This window comes from Euprymna scolopes, chromosome 7, assembly GCF_053919585.1.
Source record: "Euprymna scolopes isolate OS-2025 chromosome 7, ASM5391958v1, whole genome shotgun sequence".
Classification (NCBI taxonomy): Eukaryota; Metazoa; Mollusca; class Cephalopoda; order Sepiida; family Sepiolidae; genus Euprymna; species Euprymna scolopes.
Genome location: NC_136488.1, coordinates 26,765,894 through 26,790,238, shown reverse-complemented (window position 1 = coordinate 26,790,238; position 24,345 = coordinate 26,765,894).

Sequence of the window (24,345 nt, the reverse complement as noted above, 5' to 3'; positions counted from 1 at the left end):
AACCAACCAACCAACCAACCAACAAACAAACCCAACCAACCAAAGAACCAACCCACCAACGAACCAACCAACCAACCAACCAACCAATCCACTAAAATCCTCACGGGCACTCTCGGAATAGCTCCGCTATTTCGGGTGGCGATGTGTGTGGGAACATGCCTACCGGATGCTAACGTCTCCAGCATAAGAGACGAAATAAAAAATCGTTGTTTGCACATGGCTCCACGCATCGCTTCCGTTTGGAAAAAGAAAACCATAAAAGAATTATGAACCAATGGCAGAGCTCCACGCCGAAAATAAAGGCCTAAATTATCACAGCCGCTGGGAGCCGGTTTACGACTATAAAAGGAGGGGACCAGAAAGAAAAGGGAGGAGAGATTCGCCTAGCTGCGTCAGTGAACGCACGGACAGTCTTCCACCAGACCTAAAGAGATGAAGAAGAAGAAGAACAAGAAGAAGAAGAAGAAGAAGAAGAAGCTCCGCTCTCACGTTATGAGCCAAGACGCCTTCAATTCTAACCATGCCTATTTTACACAAACCAAAGAAGAAAAAGAAGAAGAAAAACACAGGAGGCGAAAACGCCGCGCTGCTAGGTTGATAAATGTAGTCGTCGCTCTCCAGTTAAAAGCCTGACACATATCACCGAAGTAGCACGACTGGCCGTCACTTACCATCCCGTCGTCGTAAAAGATAAGTACGCTTTGTTTAATTATACTACACCCACAAAAGTTAATTCCTTATCAATGCATACACACGCTGGACTACCATTCTCAATTTTCCTACAACATGTATTTCTCTTCCCACGCGCGAACAAACAATAGTGACCCGAACTTGAGATGAAAACACATTTCCTTTTCTGGCTACAACACCAGGCCTGCAACGAACATTGGTTACATACGCGCGGATATGTCCTAACTAAAATGTTCATTCCTTCAACAGCAAATAAACCACGTTTATCTTATCCATTAAGTTAATGGACCATTAACTGAGCCTTTGTTTCCTTCAATTCCTCATTCGTTTCATTATTCTCTTGTAACGGGATTGGAGTATTTATATGTCCTAGTCCCCTACAAATTCTTGCTGCCTATGTGCATACTGTTGCTACTGTCACAAATGGACAAGCAAACAAAACAGGAATAGAAATAAATTAAATCCGAGTCGGCATTTTTTCTTTTTTAGAAAACGCTTAAAACGTTTTTATTATCGTTACTTTCGACACCGCTTAAAACGTTTTTATTATCGTTACTTTCCACACCGCTTAAAACGTTTTTATTATCGTTACTTTCGACACCGCTTAAAACGTTTTTATTATCGTAACTTTCGACACTGCTTAAACCATTTTTATTATCATTACTTTCGACACCGCTTAAAACGTTTTTATTATCGTTAATTTCGACACTGCTTAAAACATTTTTATTATCATTACTTTCGACACCACTAAAACGTTTTTATTATATTTACTTTCGACACTGCTAAAAACGTTTTTATTATCGTTACTTTCGACACCGCTTTAAACGTTTTTATTATCGTTACTTTCGACACTGCTTAAAATATTTTTATTATCATTACTTTCGACACCGCTTAAAACGTTTTTATTATCATTACTTTCGACACTGCTTAAAACATTGTTATTATCATTACTTTCGACACCGCTAAAAACGTTTTTATTATCGTTACTTTCGACACTGCTTAAAACATTTTTATTATCGTTACTTTCGACACCGCTTAAAACGTTTTTATTATCGTTACTTTCGACACCACTTAAAACGTTTTTATTATCATTCCTTTCGACACCGCTTAAAACATTTTTATTATCGTTACTTTCGACACCGCTTAAAACGTTTTTATTATCGTTACTTTCGACACCGCTTAAAACGTTTTTATTATCGTTACTTTCGACACTGCTTAAAACGTTTTTATTATCGTTACTTTCGACACCGCTTAAAACGTTTTTATTATCGTTACATTCGACACCGCTTAAAACGTTTTTATTGTCGTTACTTTCGACACCGCTTAAAACGTTTTTATTATCGTTACTTTCGACACTGCTTAAAACATTTTTATTATCGTTACTTTCGACACCACTTAAAACGTTTTTATTATCATTCCTTTCGACACCGCTTAAAACGTTTTTATTATCATTACTTTCGACACTGCTTAAAACGTTTTTATTATCGTTACTTTCGACACCGCTTAAAACGTTTTTATTATCATTACTTTCGACACCACTTAAAACAATTTTATTATCGTTACTTTCGACACCGCTTAAAACGTTTTTATTATCGTTACTTTCGACACCGCTACAAACGTTTTTATTATCGTTACTTTCGACACCGCTTAAAACGTTTTTATTATCGTTACTTTCGACACCGCTTAAAACGTTTTTATTATCGTTACTTTCGACACCGCTTAAAACGTTTTTATTATCGTTACTTTCGACACTGCTTAAAACATTTTTATTATCATTACTTTCGACACCGCTTAAAACGTTTTTATTATCGTTACTTTCGACACTGCTTAAAATATTTTTATTATCATTACTTTCGACACCACTTAAAACGTTTTTATTATTGTTCCTTTCGACACTGCTTAAAACGTTTTTATTATCATTACTTTCGACACCGCTTAAAACGTTTTTATTATCGTTACTTTCGACACTGCTTAAAACATTTTTATTATCATTACTTTCGACACCACTTAAAACGTTTTTATTATCGTTCCTTTCGACACTGCTTAAAACGTTTTTATTATCATTACTTTCGACACAGCTTAAAACGTTTTTATTATCGTTACTTTCGACACTGCTTAAAACATTTTTATTATCGTTACTTTCGACACCGCTTAAAACGTTTTTATTATCATTACTTTCGACACTGCTTAAAACATTTTTATTATCATTACTTTCGACACCGCTTAAAACGTTTTTATTATCGTTACTTTCGACACTGCTTAAAACATTTTTATTATCGTTACTTTCGACACCGCTTAAAACGTTTTTATTATCGTTACTTTCGACACCACTTAAAACATTTTTATTATCATTCCTTTCGACACCGCTTAAAACATTTTTATTATCGTTACTTTCGACACCGCTTAAAACATTTTTATTATCATTTCTTTCGACACTGCTTAAAACGTTTTTATTATCGTTACTTTCGACACCACTTAAAACGTTTTTATTATCGTTACTTACGACACTGCTTAAAACGTTTTTATTATCGTTACTTTCGACACCGCTTAAAACGTTTTTATTATCGTTACTTTCGACACTGCTTAAAACATTTTTATTATCATTACTTTCGACACTGCTTAAAACGTTTTTATTATCGTTCCTTTCGACACCGCTTAAAACGTTTTTATTATCGTTACTTTCGACACTGCTTAAAATATTTTTATAATCATTACTTTCGACACCGCTTAAAACGTTTTTATTATCATTACTTTCGACACTGCTTAAAACATTTTTATTATCATTACTTTCGACACCGCTTAAAACGTTTTTATTATTGTTACTTTCGACACCGCTTAAAACGTTTTCATTATCATTCCTTTCGACACCGCTTAAAAGGTTTTTATTATCATTCCTTTCGACACTGCTTAAAACGTTTTTATTATCATTCCTTTCGACACCGCTTAAAACGTGTTTATTATCATTACTTTCGACACTGCTTAAAACCTTTTTATTATCATTCCTTTCGACACCGCTTAAAACGTTTTTATTATCGTTACTTTCGACACCGCTTAAAACGTTTTTATTATCGTTACTTTCGACACCGCTTAAAACGTTTTTATTATCGTTACTTTCAACACCACTTAAAACGTTTTTATTATCGTTACTTTCGACGCTGCTTAAAACGTTTTTATTATCATTACTTTCGACACTGCTTAAAACGTTTTTATTATCATTACTTTCGACACTGCTTAAAACGTTTTTATTATCATTACTTTCGACACTGCTTACAACGTTTTTATTATCATTACTTTCGACACCGCTTAAAACGTTTTTATTATCATTACTTTCGACACTGCTTAAAACGTTTTTATTATCATTACTTTCGACACCGCTTAAAACGTTTTTATTATCATTACTTTCGACACCGCTTAAAACGTTTTTATTATCATTACTTTCGACACTGCTTACAACGTTTTTATTATCATTACTTTCGACACCGCTTAAAACGTTTTTATTATCATTACTTTCGATACCGCTTAAAACGTTTTTATTATCATTACTTTCGACACTGCTTACAACGTTTTTATCATTACTTTCGACACTGCTTACAACGTTTTTATTATCATTACTTTCGACACCGCTTAAAACGTTTTTATTATCATTCCTTTCGACACCGCTTAAAACGTTTTTATTATCATTCCTTTCGACACCGCTTAAAACGTTTTTATTATCGTTACTTTCGACACCGCTTAAAACGTTTTTATTATCGTTACTTTCGACACCGCTTAAAACGTTTTTATTATCGTTACTTTCGACACTGCTTAAAACATTTTTATTATCGTTACTTTCGACACCGCTTAAAACGTTTTTATTATCGTTACTTTCGACACCACTTAAAACATTTTTATTATCATTCCTTTCGACACCGCTTAAAACATTTTTATTATCGTTACTTTCGACACCGCTTAAAACGTTTTTATTATCATTTCTTTCGACACTGCTTAAAACGTTTTTATTATCGTTACTTTCGACACCACTTAAAACGTTTTTATTATCGTTACTTACGACACTGCTTAAAACGTTTTTATTATCGTTACTTTCGACACCGCTTAAAACGTTTTTATTATCGTTACTTTCGACACTGCTAAAAACATTTTTATTATCATTACTTTCGACACTGCTTAAAACGTTTTTATTATCGTTCCTTTCGACACCGCTTAAAACGTTTTTATTATCGTTACTTTCGACACTGCTTAAAATATTTTTATTATCATTACTTTCGACACCGCTTAAAACGTTTTTATTATCATTACTTTCGACACTGCTTAAAACATTTTTATTATCATTACTTTCGACACCGCTTAAAACGTTTTTATTATTGTTACTTTCGACACCGCTTAAAACGTTTTCATTATCATTCCTTTCGACACCGCTTAAAAGGTTTTTATTATCATTCCTTTCGACACTGCTTAAAACGTTTTTATTATCATTACTTTCGACACCGCTTAAAACGTTTTTATTATCATTCCTTTCGACACCGCTTAAAACGTTTTTATTATCATTCCTTTCGACACCGCTTAAAACGTTTTTATTATCATTACTTTCGACACTGCTTAAAACCTTTTTATTATCATTCCTTTCGACACCGCTTAAAACGTTTTTATTATCGTTACTTTCGACACCGCTTAAAACGTTTTTATTATCGTAACTTTCGACACCGCTTAAAACGTGTTTATTATCGTTACTTTCAACACCACTTAAAACGTTTTTATTATCGTTACTTTCGACGCTGCTTAAAACGTTTTTATTATCATTACTTTCGACACTGCTTAAAACGTTTTTATTATCATTCCTTTCGACACTGCTTAAAACGTTTTTATTATCATTACTTTCGACACTGCTTAAAACGTTTTTATTATCATTACTTTCGACACCGCTTAAAACGTTTTTATTATCATTACTTTCGACACCGCTTAAAACGTTTTTATTATCATTACTTTCGACACCGCTTAAAACGTTTTTATTATCATTACTTTCGACACTGCTTACAACGTTTTTATTATCATTACTTTCGACACTGCTTACAACGTTTTTATTATCATTACTTTCGACACTGCTTACAACGTTTTTATTATCATTACTTTCGACACTGCTTAAAACGTTTTTATTATCATTACTTTCGACACTGCTTACAACGTTTTTATTATCATTACTTTCGACACTGCTTAAAACGTTTTTATTATCATTACTTTCGACACTGCTTACAACGTTTTTATTATCATTACTTTCGACACTGCTTACAACGTTTTTATTATCATTACTTTCGACACTGCTTACAACGTTTTTATTATCATTACTTTCGACACTGCTTACAACGTTTTTATTATCATTACTTTCGACACTGCTTACAACGTTTTTATTATCATTACTTTCGACACTGCTTAAAACGTTTTTATTATCATTACTTTCGACACTGCTTAAAACGTTTTTATTATCATTACTTTCGACACTGCTTACAACGTTTTTATTATCATTACTTTCGACACCGCTTAAAACGTTTTTATTATCATTACTTTCGACACCGCTTAAAACGTTTTTATTATCATTACTTTCGACACCGCTTAAAACGTTTTTATTATCATTACTTTCGACACCGCTTAAAACGTTTTTATTATCGTTACTTTCGACACTGCTTAAAACGTTTTTATTATCATTACTTTCGACACTGCTTACAACGTTTTTATTATCATTACTTTCGACACCGCTTAAAACGTTTTTATTATCATTACTTTCGACACTGCTTACAACGTTTTTATTATCATTACTTTCGACACCGCTTAAAACGTTTTTATTATCATTACTTTCGATACCGCTTAAAACGTTTTTATTATCATTACTTTCGACACTGCTTACAACGTTTTTATCATTACTTTCGACACTGCTTACAACGTTTTTATTATCATTACTTTCGACACCGCTTAAAACGTTTTTATTATCATTCCTTTCGACACCGCTTAAAACGTTTTTATTATCATTCCTTTCGACACCGCTTAAAACGTTTTTATTATCGTTACTTTCGACACCGCTTAAAACGTTTTTATTATCGTTACTTTCGACACCGCTTAAAACGTTTTTATTATCGTTACTTTCAACACCACTTAAAACGTTTTTATTATCGTTACTTTCGACGCTGCTTAAAACGTTTTTATTATCATTACTTTCGACACTGCTTAAAACGTTTTTATTATCATTACTTTCGACACTGCTTACAACGTTTTTATTATCATTACTTTCGACACCGCTTAAAACGTTTTTATTATCATTACTTTCGACACTGCTTAAAACGTTTTTATTATCATTACTTTCGACACCGCTTAAAACGTTTTTATTATCATTACTTTCGACACTGCTGAAAACGTTTTTATTATCATTACTTTCGACACCGCTTAAAACGTTTTTATTATCATTCCTTTCGACACCGCTTAAAACGTTTTTATTATCGTTACTTTCGACACCGCTTAAAACGTTTTTATTATCGTTACTTTCGACACCGCTTAAAACGTTTTTATTATCGTTACTTTCGACGCTGCTTAAAACGTTTTTATTATCATTACTTTCGACACCGCTTAAAACGTTTTTATTATCATTACTTTCGACACCGATTAAAACGTTTTTATTATCATTACTTTCGACACTGCTGAAAACGTTTTTATTATCATTACTTTCGACACTGCTGAAAACGTTTTTATTATCATTACTTTCGACACCGCTTAAAACGTTTTTATTATCATTACTTTCGACACCGCTTAAAACGTTTTTATTATCATTACTTTCGACACCGCTTAAAACATTTTTATTATCATTACTTTCGACACCGATTAAAACGTTTTTATTATCATTACTTTCGACACTGCTTAAAACATTTTTATTATCGTTACTTTCGACACTGCTTACAACGTTTTTATTATCATTACTTTCGACACTGCTTAAAACGTTTTTATTATCATTACTTTCGACACCGCTTAAAACGTTTTTATTATCATTACTTTCGACACTGCTGAAAACGTTTTTATTATCATTACTTTCGACACCGCTTAAAACGTTTTTATTATCATTCCTTTCGACACCGCTTAAAACGTTTTTATTATCGTTACTTTCGACACCGCTTAAAACGTTTTTATTATCGTTACTTTCGACACCGCTTAAAACGTTTTTATTATCATTACTTTCGACGCTGCTTACAACGTTTTTATTATCATTACTTTCGACACCGCTTAAAACGTTTTTATTATCATTACTTTCGACACTGCTTAAAACGTTTTTATTATCATTACTTTCGACACCGCTTAAAACGTTTTTATTATCATTACTTTCGACACTGCTGAAAACGTTTTTATTATCATTACTTTCGACACCGCTTAAAACGTTTTTATTATCATTACTTTCGACACCGCTTAAAACGTTTTTATTATCATTACTTTCGACACCGCTTAAAACATTTTTATTATCATTACTTTCGACACCGATTAAAACGTTTTTATTATCATTACTTTCGACACTGCTTAAAACATTTTTATTATCGTTACTTTCGACACTGCTTACAACGTTTTTATTATCATTACTTTCGACACCGCTTAAAACGTTTTTATCATCATTACTTTCGACACTGCTTAAAACGCTTTATTATCATTACTTTCGACACCGCTTAAAACGTTTTTATTATCGTTACTGTCGACACTGCTTACAACGTTTTTATTATCATTACTTTCGACACTGCTTAAAACATTTTTATTATCGTTACTTTCGACACTGCTTGAAACGTTTTTATTATCGTTACTTTCGACACCGCTTAAAACGTTTTTATTATCGTTACTTTCGACACTGCTTACAACGTTTTTATTATCATTACTTTCGACACCGCTTAAAACGTTTTTATTATCATTACTTTCGATACCGCTTAAAACGTTTTTATTATCATTACTTTCGACACCGCTTAAAACGTTTTTATCATTACTTTCGACACTGCTTACAACGTTTTTATCATTACTTTCGACACTGCTGAAAACGTTTTTATTATCATTACTTTCAACACCGCTTAAAACGTTTTTATTATCATTACTTTCGACACCGCTTAAAACATTTTTATTATCATTACTTTCGACACCGATTAAAACGTTTTTATTATCATTACTTTCGACACTGCTTAAAACGTTTTTATTATCATTACTTTCGACACTGCTTAAAACATTTTTATTATCGTTACTTTCGACACTGCTTACAACGTTTTTATTATCATTACTTTCGACACTGCTTAAAACGTTTTTATTATCATTACTTTCGACACCGCTTAAAACGTTTTTATTATCGTCACTGTCGACACTGCTTACAACGTTTTTATTATCATTACTTTCGACACTGCTTAAAACATTTTTATTATCGTTACTTTCGACACTGCTTAAAACGTTTTTATTATCGTTACTTTCGACACCGCTTAAAACGTTTTTATTATCGTTACTTTCGACACCGCTTAAAACGTTTTTATTATCGTTACTTTCGACACCGCTTAAAACGTTTTTATTATCGTAACTTTCGACGCTGCTTAAAACGTTTTTATTATCATTACTTTCGACACTGCTTAAAACGTTTTTATTATCATTACTTTCGACACCGCTTAAAACGTTTTTATTATCGTTACTTTCGACACTGCTTTAAACGTTTTTATTATCGTTACTTTCGACACTGCTTAAAACGTTTTTATTATCATTACTTTCGACACTGCTTAAAACGTTTTTATTATCATTACTTTCGACACTGCTTAAAACGTTTTTATTATCATTACTTTCGACACCGCTTAAAACGTTTTTATTATCGTTACTTTCGACACCGCTTAAAACATTTTTATTATCGTTACTTTCGACACCGCTTAAAACATTTTTATTATCATTACTTTCGGCACTGCTTTAAACGTTTTTATTATCATTACTTTCGACACCGCTTAACACGTTTTTATTATCATTACTTTCGACACTGCTTAAAACATTTTTATTATCATTACTTTCGACATTGCTTAAAACGTTTTTATTATTATTACTTTCGACACCGCTTAAAACGTTTTTATTATCGTTACTTTCGACACCGCTTAAAACGTTTTTATTATCGTTACTTTCGACGCCGCTAAAACGTTTTTATTATCGTTACTTTCGACACTGCTTAAAACATTTGTATTATCATTACTTTCGACACTGCTTAAAACGTTTTTATTATCATTACTTTCGACACCGCTTAAAACGTTTTTATTATCATTACTTTCGACACTGCTTAAAACATTTTTATTATTGTTACTTTTGACACTGCTTAAAACGTTTTTATTATCGTTACTTTCGACACTGCTTAAAACATTTTTATTATCATTACTTTTTTTACTGCTTAAAACGTTTTTATTATCGTTACTTTCGACACCGCTTAAAACGTTTTTATTATCGTTACTTTCGACACTGCTTAAAACATTTTTATTATCGTTACTTTCGACACTGCTTAAAAGATTTTTATTATCGTTACTTTCGACACTGCTTAAAACATTTTTATTATCGTTACTTTCGACACTGCTTAAAACGTTTTTATTATCGTTACTTTCGACACCACTTAAAACGTTTTTATTATCGTTACTTTCGACACTGCTTAAAACGTTTTTATTATCGTTAATTTCGACACCGCTTAAAACGCTTTTATTATCGTTACTTTCGACACTGCTTAAAACATTTTTATTATCATTACTTTCGACACTGCTTAAAACGTTTTTATTATCGTTCCTTTCGACACCGCTTAAATCGTTTTTATTATCGTTACTTTCGACACTGCTTAAAATATTTTTATTATCATTACTTTCGACACCGCTTAAAACGTTTTTATTATCATTACTTTCGACACCGCTTAAAACATTTTTATTATCATTACTTTCGACACCGCTTAAAACGTTTTTATTATCGTTCCTTTCGACACTGCTTAAAACGTTTTTATTATCATTACTTTCGACACTGCTTAAAACGTTTTTATTATCGTTACTTTCGACACCGCTTAAAACGTTTTTATTATCGTTCCTTTCGACACCGCTTAAAACGTTTTTATTATCATTCCTTTCGACACTGCTTCAAACGTTTTTATTATCATTACTTTCGACAGCGCTTAAAACGTTTTTATTATCATTCCTTTCGACACCGCTTAAAACGTTTTTATTATCATTCCTTTCGACACCGCTTAAAACGTTTTTATTATCATTACTTTCGACACTGCTTAAAACGTTTTTATTATCATTCCTTTCGACACGGGCTTAAAACGTTTTTATTATCGTTACTTTCGACACCGCTTAAAACGTTTTTATTATCGTTACTTTCGACACCGCTTAAAACGTTTTTATTATCGTTACTTTCAACACCACTTAAAACGTTTTTATTATCGTTACTTTCGACGCTGCTTAAAACGTTTTTATTATCATTACTTTCGACACTGCTTAAAACGTTTTTATTATCATTACTTTCGACACTGCTTAAAACGTTTTTATTATCATTACTTTCGACACTGCTTACAACGTTTTTATTATCATTACTTTCGACACCGCTTAAAACGTTTTTATTATCATTACTTTCGAGACTGCTTAAAACGTTTTTATTATCATTACTTTCGACACTGCTTACAACGTTTTTATCATTACTTTCGACACTGCTTACAACATTTTTATTATCATTACTTTCGACACCGCTTAAAACGTTTTTATTATCATTCCTTTCGACACCGCTTAAAACGTTTTTATTATCATTCCTTTCGACACCGCTTAAAACGTTTTTATTATCGTTACTTTCGACACCGCTTAAAACGTTTTATTATCGTTACTTTCGACACCGCTTAAAACGTTTTTATTATCGTTACTTTCAACACCACTTAAAACGTTTTTATTATCGTTACTTTCGACGCTGCTTAAAACGTTTTTATTATCATTACTTTCGACACTGCTTAAAACGTTTTTATTATCATTACTTTCGACACTGCTTACAACGTTTTTATTATCATTACTTTCGACACTGCTTACAACGTTTTTATTATCATTACTTTCGACACCGCTTAAAACGTTTTTATTATCATTACTTTCGACACTGCTTAAAACGTTTTTATTATCATTACTTTCGACACCGCTTAAAACGTTTTTATTATCATTACTTTCGACACCGCTTAAAACGTTTTTATTATCATTACTTTCGACACTGCTTACAACGTTTTTATTATCATTACTTTCGACACCGCTTAAAACGTTTTTATTATCATTACTTTCGATACCGCTTAAAACGTTTTTATTATCATTACTTTCGACACTGCTTACAACGTTTTTATTATCATTACTTTCGACACTGCTTACAACGTTTTTATTATCATTACTTTCGACACTGCTTACAACGTTTTTATTATCATTACTTTCGACACCGCTTAAAACGTTTTTATTATCATTACTTTCGACACTGCTTAAAACGTTTTTATTATCATTACTTTCGACACCGCTTAAAACGTTTTTATTATCATTACTTTCGACACTGCTTAAAACGTTTTTATTATCATTACTTTCGACACCGCTTAAAACATTTTTATTATCATTACTTTCGACACCGCTTAAAACGTTTTTATTATCGTTACTTTCGACACTGCTTAAAACGTTTTTATTATCATTACTTTCGACACCGCTTAAAACGTTTTTATTATCATTACTTTCGACACTGCTTAAAACGTTTTTATTATCATTACTTTCGACACCGCTTAAAACGTTTTTATTATCATTACTTTCGACACTGCTTAAAACGTTTTTATTATCATTACTTTCGACACTGCTTACAACGTTTTTATTATCATTACTTTCGACACCGCTTAAAACGTTTTTATTATCATTACTTTCGACACCGCTTAAAACATTTTTATTATCATTACTTTCGACACCGATTAAAACGTTTTTATTATCATTACTTTCGACACTGCTTAAAACGTTTTTATTATCATTACTTTCGACACCGCTTAAAACATTTTTATTATCATTACTTTCGACACCGCTTAAAACGTTTTTATTATCATTACTTTCGACACTGCTTAAAACATTTTTATTATCGTTACTTTCGACACCGCTTAAAACGTTTTTATTATCATTACTTTCGACACTGCTTAAAACGTTTTTATTATCATTACTTTCGACACCGCTTAAAACGTTTTTATTATCATTACTTTCGACACTGCTTAAAACGTTTTTATTATCATTACTTTCGACACTGCTTACAACGTTTTTATTATCATTACTTTCGACACCGCTTAAAACGTTTTTATTATCATTACTTTCGACACCGCTTAAAACATTTTTATTATCATTACTTTCGACACCGATTAAAACGTTTTTATTATCATTACTTTCGACACTGCTTAAAACGTTTTTATTATCATTACTTTCGACACCGCTTAAAACATTTTTATTATCATTACTTTCGACACCGCTTAAAACGTTTTTATTATCATTACTTTCGACACTGCTTAAAACATTTTTATTATCGTTACTTTCGACACTGCTTACAACGTTTTTATTATCATTACTTTCGACACCGCTTACAACGTTTTTATTATCATTACTTTCGACACCGCTTAAAACGTTTTTATTATCATTACTTTCGACACCGCTTAAAACGTGTTTATTATCATTACTTTCGACACCGCTTAAAACGTTTTTATTATCATTACTTTCGACACTGCTTAAAACGTTTTTATTATCATTACTTTCGACACCGCTTAAAACGTTTTTATTATCGTTACTGTCGACACTGCTTACAACGTTTTTATTATCATTACTTTCGACACTGCTTAAAACATTTTTATTATCGTTACTTTCGACACTGCTTAAAACGTTTTTATTATCGTTACTTTCGACACCGCTTAAAACGTTTTTATTATCGTTACTTTCGACACCGCTTAAAACGTTTTTATTATCGTTACTTTCGACACCGCTTAAAACGTTTTTATTATCGTTACTTTCGACGCTGCTTAAAACGTTTTTATTATCATTACTTTTGACACCGCTTAAAACGTTTTTATTATCATTACTTTCGACACCGCTTAAAACGTTTTTATTATCATTACTTTCGACACTGCTTACAACGTTTTTATTATCATTACTTTCGACACCGCTTAAAACGTTTTTATTATCATTACTTTCGATACCGCTTAAAACGTTTTTATTATCATTACTTTCGACACTGCTTACAACGTTTTTATCATTACTTTCGACACTGCTGAAAACGTTTTTATTATCATTACTTTCGACACCGCTTAAAACGTTTTTATTATCATTACTTTCGACACCGCTTAAAACATTTTTATTATCATTACTTTCTACACCGATTAAAACGTTTTTATTATCATTACTTTCGACACTGCTTAAAACGTTTTTATTATCATTACTTTCGACACTGCTTAAAACATTTTTATTATCGTTACTTACGACACTGCTTACAACGTTTTTATTATCATTACTTTCGACACTGCTTAAAACGTTTTTATTATCATTACTTTCGACACCGCTTAAAACGTTTTTATTATCGTTACTGTCGACACTGCTTACAACGTTTTTATTATCATTACTTTCGACACTGCTTAAAACATTTTTATTATCGTTACTTTCGACACTGCTTAAAACGTTTTTATTATCGTTACTTTCGACACCGCTTAAAACGTTTTTATTATCGTTACTTTCGACACCGCTTAAAACGTTTTTATTATCGTTACTTTCGACACCGCTTAAAACGTTTTTATTATCGTTACTTTCGACGCTGCTTAAAACGTTTTTATTATCATTAATTTCGACACTGCTTAAAACGTTTTTATTATCATTACTTTCGACACCGCTTAAAACGTTTTTATTATCATTACTTTCGACACTGCTTTAAACGTTTTTATTATCGTTACTTTCGACACTGCTTAAAACGTTTTTATTATCATTACTTTCGACACTGCTTAAAACGTTTTTATTATCATTACTTTTGACACTGCTTAAAACGTTTTTATTATCATTACTTTCGACACCGCTTAAAACGTTTTTATTATCGTTACTTTCGACACCGCTTAAAACATTTTTATTATCGTTACTTTCGACACCGCTTAAAACATTTTTATTATCATTACTTTCGGCACTGCTTAAAACGTTTTTATTATCATTACTTTCGACACCGCTTAAAACGTTTTTATTATCATTACTTTCGACACTGCTTAAAACATTTTTATTATCATTACTTTCGACACTGCTTAAAACGTTTTTATTATCATTACTTTCGACACCGCTTAAAACGTTTTTATTATCGTTACTTTCGACACCGCTTAAAACGTTTTTATTATCGTTACTTTCGACGCCGCTAAAACGTTTTTATTATCGTTACTTTCGACACTGCTTAAAACATTTGTATTATCATTACTTTCGACACTGCTTAAAACGTTTTTATTATCATTACTTTCGACACCGCTTAAAACGTTTTTATTATCATTACTTTCGACACTGCTTAAAACATTTTTATTATTGTTACTTTTTACACTGCTTAAAACGTTTTTATTATCGTTACTTTCGACACTGCTTAAAACATTTTTATTATCATTACTTTTTTTACTGCTTAAAACGTTTTTATTATCGTTACTTTCGACACCGCTTAAAACGTTTTTATTATCGTTACTTTCGACACTGCTTAAAACATTTTTATTATCGTTACTTTCCACACTGCTTAAAAGATTTTTATTATCGTTACTTTCGACACTGCTTAAACCATTTTTATTATCGTTACTTTCGACACTGCTTAAAACGTTTTTATTATCGTTACTTTCGACACCACTTAAAACGTTTTTATTATCATTACTTTCGACACTGCTTAAAACATTTTTATTATCGTTACTTTCGACACTGCTTGAAACGTTTTTATTATCATTACATTCGACACCGCTTAAAACGTTTTTATCATCATTACTTTCGACACCGCTTAAAACGTTTTTATTATCGTTACTTTCGACACCGCTTAAAACGTTTTTATTATCGTTACTTTCGACACCGCTTAAAACGTTTTTATTATCGTTACTTTCGACACCGCTTAAAACGTTTTTATTATCGTTACTTTCGACACCGCTTAAAACATTTTTATTATCGTTACTTTCGACACTGCTTAAAACGTTTTTATTATCGTTACTTTCGACACCACTTAAAACGTTTTTATTATCATTACTTTCGACACTGCTTAAAACATTTTTATTATCGTTACTTTCGACACTGCTTGAAACGTTTTTATTATCATTACTTTCGACACCGCTTAAAACGTTTTTATCATCATTACTTTCGACACCGCTTAAAACGTTTTTATTATCGTTACTTTCGACACCGCTTAAAACGTTTTTATTATCGTTACTTTCGACACCGCTTAAAACATTTTTATTATCGTTACTTTCGACACCGCTTAAAACGTTTTTATTATCGTTACTTTCGACGCCGCTTAAAACATTTTTATTATCGTTACTTTCGACACTGCTTTAAAACGTTTTTATTATCGTTACTTTCGACACCACTTAAAACATTTTTATTATCGTTACTTTCGACACTGCTTAAAACGTTTTTATTATCGTTACTTTCGACACCACTTAAAACGTTTTTATTATCGTTACTTTCGACACCACTTAAAACGTTTTTATTATCGTTACTTTCGACACCACTTAAAACGTTTTTATTATCGTTACTTTCGACACTGCTTAAAACATTTTTATTATCGTTACTTTCGACACCACTTAAAACGTTTTTATTATTGTTACTTTCGACACCGCTTAAAACGTTTTTATTATCGTTACATTCGACACCGCTTAAAACGTTTTTATTATCGTTACTTTCGACACCGCTTAAAACGTTTTTATTATCGTTAATTTCGACACTGCTTAAAACATTTTTATTATCATTACTTTCGACACCACTTAAACGTTTTTATTATCGTTACTTTCGACACCGCTTAAAACGTTTTTATTATCGTTACTTTCGACACCGCTTAAAACGTTTTTATTATCGTTACTTTCGACACCACTTAAAACGTTTTTATTATCGTTACTTTCGACACTGCTTAAAACATTTTTATTATCGTTACTTTCGACACTGCTTAAAACGTTTTTATTATCGTTACTTTCAACACCGCTTAAAACGTTTTTATTATCGTTAATTTCGACACTGCTTAAAACGTTTTTATTATCATTACTTTCGACACCACTTAAAACGTTTTTATTATCATTACTTTCGACACTGCTTAAAACGTTTCTCGCTACCACATGCTCATTTTACCTGATGCACGTTTCTCTTTTTTTCGACCCCACGCTGGCAATAGCCAGCCATTTCTCACCTTCAGATTTACACATCCATTTTCTTCGATGTCGACTTCATTTCTCCCACACTATGTTGCATATTTCTACTTTTTCTTTCCTTCTTCTTCTAATGCAAACTTTCTAATTTGCATGTGCAGTTTTTCGACTGCTGCTGCTGCTGCTAATCTCTTCACATTCTAGCCACCCTTCGCTGCAGTTGATATTTTCCACTGTGCTCATATGCACTTTGTTATAGGTACAACAGCAGATGCACAGTTTGAAGTGTATCATTGTGGAAAGTGGGACTTGTTATAGAATATTTGTATGGAGATTCAATCGCCATTTTCTCAGTCATCCATTTTCACACTGTTCAGCAAAGATACTAGCACACAAGTTCATGTATTTGGTGACTTCAATGTCCCCCACAGTAATTGGCTTGGTTTCTCTACTTATACAGATGCAGCTGGTAGCATAACACATAACTTCTCTATATCTCATTCCCTATCACAGACGGTAACATTTCTGGCACGTTTCCCAGATCAGCAAGACCAACATACCTCACTTCTAGATCTATTTCTGACCACAATTCCTGATGATTGTCTAACAAATGCCCATAGCCCACTCGGGAATGCTTATCACACTGTGATAATGGTAGAAATCATCCTTAATTCTTGTCCCAAAGCTGAAGAGCCATTGCTCAAAACAACGAGGTATTATAAGAAGACTGACTGGAAAGCCATCAGGGATCTCATCAGAGATGCCCCATGGAAAAAAATTTTTTTTCTTCCCACTGAACAGCGTGTAAATGAGACCACTGAATGGTAAAAAATGCCAATTGAAGCACGTGTTCCCACACAGAAATTTTATAGCAAACCCCACTCTCTCCAATGGTTCACTTCTACTTGTGCAGCAGCTATTGCACAAAGGCAGCATGCATACCGCAGATTTAACCGACATAAGTCCAGTGCAAACAGACAAAATATATAGAAGCTAGAAGTAATTATAAGAAAGAAACAGCGACAGCTAAGAGAGAATACACTGAAACCACCAGAAAACACATTGAAGTACAGAAATTAGGAACTCGTGATTTCTGAAAAATCTACAACAGTGTAGTAAATAATGGTCAATCAACAATTTCCCCACTATCCAACAATCATAAGGTTGTTTACATGGCATCCGAGAAGGCTAACATGCTTGCCAGCCGGTTTGCCTCAAACTCCACATTGGACCCAGCAAACCACTCCCTCCCTGACTTTCCTTTGCGGACAGACACCACATTAGATGACCCTTTCTCAGGTGCATGATATCATAAAATAGACACCTTAAAAGCATGTGGACCCGATCTCATCCCCGCTGTGCTATTAAAAAAATACTCTGCTGAGGTTGCTCCGGTCCTCTCCAACCTTTACAACAAATGCCTTAACGAATCTTGCTTTCCTGACTGCTGGAAAACTGCTTCTGTGGTACCAGTTTACAAGACTTCTGGTGAAAGAATTGACCCATTAAATTATTGGCACATTAGCCTTCTCCCGGGTTTTGCCAAAATATTTGAATCCTTAATTAAGCAAGCTTTAGTCTATCACCTTACAGCTACTAAACATCTGACCGACCAACAATATGGAAGGCAAGACTGTTCTACGGCAGATATCCTAACTGTAATCTCTAAACGTATATACCATACACTGGACAAAACAGAGGAGGGTAGAGCAGTAGCCCTAGAAATATCTAAAGCTTTTGACAGGATATGGCACAATGGTCTTCTCATACGGTACCACTGGATGAATACTTAACATTATTAAATCCTTCTTAAATAAGAGAAGAATCCAGGTTGTCTTCGATAGTTGTACATCTAAACAATATGATATAAATTCAGGTGTACCTCAGGGGTCTATTCTTGGACCTTTATTATTCCTAATATTCATAAATGACCTCCCTGATAAAATTGCCTCTGATGACACCACACTCTACAATAGGCACGAGGGGAAAACAAATGAACACATATCTAAGGAAATGTCAGAAACACTAGAGGAAAACCTTTAATCGCTAGTGGAATGGGGACAAAAATGAATGGTCACATTCAATGCTGCCAATGTTGAGCTTGTCACTTTCAATAATTACAAGAAACCTTCTCAACCATTAATAGCTATGGCTAAAGATACATTATCTGAAAATACTTCTTTCAAAATCCTCGGCTTAACGTTCACAGGGAACATGAGTTGGAACAGATACATTGAAAGCATTGCCAGGTCGCTGCAAGAAAGGTGGGCTCTCTCTACTGTGCTAGAAAGTTACTTACGTCTGAGAGTATCCTGTAACTCTACAAGGCCACCATTCGTCCATGAATGGAGTACTGTTGCCACATCTGGGTTGGTGCATCTACCACTAGCATCTCCCTCTTGGATAGGGTCCAAAAAAGTGTTTTCGATCTAATAGGTTTCACTTTGTCAACTAAGCTCCAACCCCTGTCCCATCATCGCATTCTTACATCTCTGTGCCTGTTAAAAATATTTTAATGGAATGTACTCTGATGAACTCGTTGTACTTGTGCCCCCTTGACATGCATATCCATGACAAACCCTCTTAGCAACAAATTCTCACCCCTTCATTGTTGAGGTCTCTAAATGCCAGAAAGCTTTCTATTCTAATAGTTTCTTCTTTCGAATAGCTAGACTTTGGAATTCCCTTCCTGCTATCTGCTTCCCTGGTTGTACTGATATGTGGAAGTTTAAATGTAACGTAAACCAACATCTTAATCTTTCCTAGGCATGGTCCCAAATAGTATCCCCTAACGCCCAGTGGCAATATGCCTTGTTACGTGGGGTGAATGTGAGTAAAAATATAAAAATGAAAAACTATCGCTGTGTTGAAAGGTGAGATATTCTGATTCTAGATTATACTCTCTAGTAATGGAGAGATTGTTACAAATATAGACTCCAAGTGTTTTAGTGAATCCCTTTTCACCATACAATACAAATCTGGTATATGACATGACTGCATTCTTCCAAGCATACATTGTATTTGCTGGCGGAAATTTGATTCTGGGTAGTTTTATCTTACTCACTGATGTCTGGTCATCAGGAGAGAGTATTCACTGTTTCAGGCCTTTTCTCTTGATGGCTTTTCCACATATCGGAACTTTCAAAGGATTTGCAAAGTTGTAGTCAAATACTATACAGATGTTGTCATCTACATTTAGTAAAGTTGATTTTGTCTCTGTAAGTCTGAAAAGAAATTGGAATCTTAGGAAAATCTCCATCATTCCAGCAATTAAAGAGGCAACTGGACTCATGAAAAAAGAATTTCAAAAAACTACCTGGCGAATATATCTGGTGAACCAAGTGAAAGAGAGGTACAAATAATTACACTTAAAGGGATGAGTAGAATCTTAAAACGATCTCTCGATTGGAATGTCTGAGATAGCAAATGAGTGTTTGGCATCCCTAGTTAGAACAAAATAAGAAAATTAAAAAAATAATTACATATTCAATTTATATGTTTATTTTGTTAGCTTCCTGCAACACAGGGTGGAATGATAAAAGTGTCACCCTAAAGCTTCATGTTAAAACTTTTATTGAAAAAAATCAATTCAGGTAACTTGATTATGTAGTAGAGCTGACACCTATTCAATGTAGCCACCTTCAGCCTCAATCCGCCTCGATACAGGTCTGGGAGCATGCTTTTTCCACAAGCGCCAGTGGGTGCCTGGTGAATACTTGGCAGATGGTGGCGGTCAGACTGGCTTTGGTATTGTGAGCAATCATGTTGGTGATGTTCTCGACGTATGACCAAATGAAGTAGCCCAGCAGGTTCAGGTCGAGGAAGGAGCCAGTGAGAGAAGAGTACAAAGTCGTAGCACTCTTTCTGAAGCCAAACCTGAGTCTCTTTGAACTTGTGAGCTGGCACTGAGTTCTGCTGCTACATTCAGGATCTGCCAGTGGCCACCTGATTGCAACAGGGAATCACCACACTCTTCAGCACATCTAGGTACATTTTGGTGTTGACTTTTAAACTGACTTCAAAGATATAGGATGGCATGATGTGGCGCTCACTTGATAAAAGGCTAATATCGCTCTTGGGATGTGTACACAGTTAGCCACCTAGTAGATATTCTGCAACAAAAAAAGAAAACCAGTTTTCATCTAACAGAAATGGAATTCTGTCGTCTGTTCTAGTGCAACAATTTTCTCGTTCCACCCTGTATTTGTCCTATTATTTTCTTCCTAGTAAAACGTTGGTCTATCTATGTAGTAATTCTGATCGTCTCTTCATTAGTTGGAATGACCATAACATTGGCAATGCATGTACAATATATCAAATAGATGTAATTCATCCAAACTCTACCATATATATATAGTTCTAGGGAAGAAACTCTGCTCATGAAATTTTAGTTTAGTTTTAGGCACAGATGGGGAATGAGGAAAATTGTTGGTGGTTGTTTCAGCTAGGCAAACGTTTGTTGCAAACATCTTATGGGGAAGGACCACAGATTGGAGCTCAGTCGAGGCAGCATAACTAAGTTACCAACAGGAATACCCTGAAGACTGACATACTGGTGATAAACAGCAAACCATTGGGATTTGACTTCTTTCTGGGGATGCACGTCACCAAGAAATGACGTGCATATCGATGAAGGAAGGTACATTTTACTGAGGTGGTTCTCATTCTGGATGCAACAATAAAACTAGGATAGCCTGACTTTCATGCGGATTTTGACCAATGCACCAAATTCTGGATGGTGTCGTAGAAATGGTCCAGTGATTAGCTGCCATAAAAAATTATGCAGCAGAATACCAGAGTATAACATCTCTGCAAAAGCTTGGGCATAATATAATAAAGAACTACAAGCCTAGATTGATAATGGGTGATTGGTTCCTTACTCAGGAAACGGATTGGGACCCCCAAAAGGCTTGACCCCACTAATGGAAGTCAGCCAGCAGAGCAAACAAAAGGTGAAGTGAGTGCTCGCCTACGAGGGGCGTGCAATAAGTAATGCCCCTGACCCACTTCCAGTTGTCTGATCAAGCTAAAATTTTGCACGTGTAATGATTTATATCTCTACGGGTTATGTGGCAAATTACAGCCCTGAACTAATTATGGTTCCTGTTTTACAGATGTTTGAACTGAGTCAGGTGTGAAATGAAGCCTGTTGAATGTCGAGCAGTGATCCGGTTTTTGTATTTGAAAGGACACACACCGCAGGAGACTTTTGATGAAATAAAAGAAACTTATAGTGATAATGCCCCATCATATGACCTTATAAAATGCTGGCATCGTGAATTCAAACATGGCCGGAAGTCTGTGGAAACAGCTCCCAGACCTGGTCGCCCTGCTTCTGCCATTGATGAGGCATCTGTCCGTCAAGTTGAGCCTGCCATTTTGGAAGATTGGCGCATTACTATTCGTCAAATAGCACAAGATGTCAAGATTAGTACAGGGTCTATGAAAACTATCATTCATGACCATTTGCATATGCATAAGGTGTTTGCCAGATGGATTCCCAGGTTGCTCACACCATTCCAGAAGTGAGAATGCGTCGAGTGCTCGAGGATGAATTTGGAGATGTGCCAAGAAGATGAGTCAAAGTTTTTCAAAAGACTGATTACACAGGATGAAACCTGGGTCCATCAATATGATCCAGAGACCAAAACCCGGTCAATGCAGTGGAAGCACTTGGACTCACCACCTCCAAAGAAGGCAAGGGTGCAGCCCTCCGTTGGCAAAGTCATGCTCACAGTCTTCTGGGACCAGGATGGAGTAGTGATGACAGATTTCCTGGGTACCACAATTACAGGAGTCTATTATGCTTCACTTTTGAGGAAATTAAGGGAAGCTATCAAAATCAAGAGGCGGGGCAAGATCAGCAAAGGTACCCTCCTCCTGCAGGACAACGCTCCGGTCCACAACTCGCATGTTGCCAGATCAGAAGCATGGGCGTGTGGTTATGAAATCCTGCCCCATCCTCTCCTGGCCTTGCACACTCTGACTTTCACCTCTTCCCAACTATGAAGTTGTTTTTGAAAGGAAAGCATTTCCCAGATGATGTAGCCTTGATTTCTGAAGTCACGTTGTGGTTGGAGGACCAACCTGGGGTGTTCTACAAAAACGGTCCCCAGAGCTGCATCAAATGATGGGAGAAATGCATAACTCTGGGTGGTTCCTATGTAGAGAAAGACTAATAACTGTGCCAAGTTTCGTTGCTCTACTGCTATGGGAAATTGGTCAGGGGCATTACTTATTGTACGCCCCTCGTATCAGGAATGAAATAAGCACATGAACCCATTTGTGAACATATGCACTGAAAAGTTGAGAGAATGTTGGCAAATAGGATCGAATGTACCAGTGTTAGATCTTTGTAAGGCACACCCTTCAAGTACATGTGCACCATTCATTGGGGCCCTATCAAACTGTATTAATCAAGGTATAAAGGTATTACCTGATCCACATGAGGTTTGGACAATGTCGCACTGTCTATCATGCAAACAATTTTGATACTATTTTGACGAAGGACAAATGCATACAGTGGGCAACATCTGCATATATTAATGACAAGTATATGTACCTGTAATGAGTGTGAAGGAGCGTCTCTACAGCTTTCGCCTCCTCAGAAAAAGGCCAGAGATACTACAAGATTGCGCTTGAGTACTAGGTTTGCACGTATGGGGAGAAATAATGTTCTGTATTGAAGAAGAGGGGACAAGATACCAAACATGCCCCATATCATCACATGATGGAATATATTTTCCTTATATGGCAAGTTGGTTGGTTACCTTCCTGTGGGTGATTGGCTTCATGTTGTCATGGTGTTCATCAAACAGAAAACATCACCATTGGGTTGGATGACAAAGTAAACAACACCCCTCTCAACACCATAATTAAGGAGATTCTCACCAGATTGCACAAAGAAGACCTGATACAGTGCAAATGGAGTCGTGACAACCAAAATTTTAACATATGGGTCGATGCAAACTCTCTTGCTACTGACGTGTCATTGGTATGTGATGCGTTTGTAGTAGCAGATGTGTTATGAGGTTAAATGGTAATAAAATGAACAGGGACACAGGACTTTTAGGAACGAACGTATTTACATATATTACAGGCAAAAGCAGGTTGAGCAATTCATTCCTCAACTGTAGAGCATGTGCACACGGCCTCCTTGCCCACAGGCCAATCTTTGACCACTGGGCACAGGTACTCGGTACCGGAAGTGAGATTAATCCATGGAGGGGCGTCTCCAACAAAATGCTTGTTGGTTACGTTCAGAAAAGGACTTCCAACATGTTAACCTC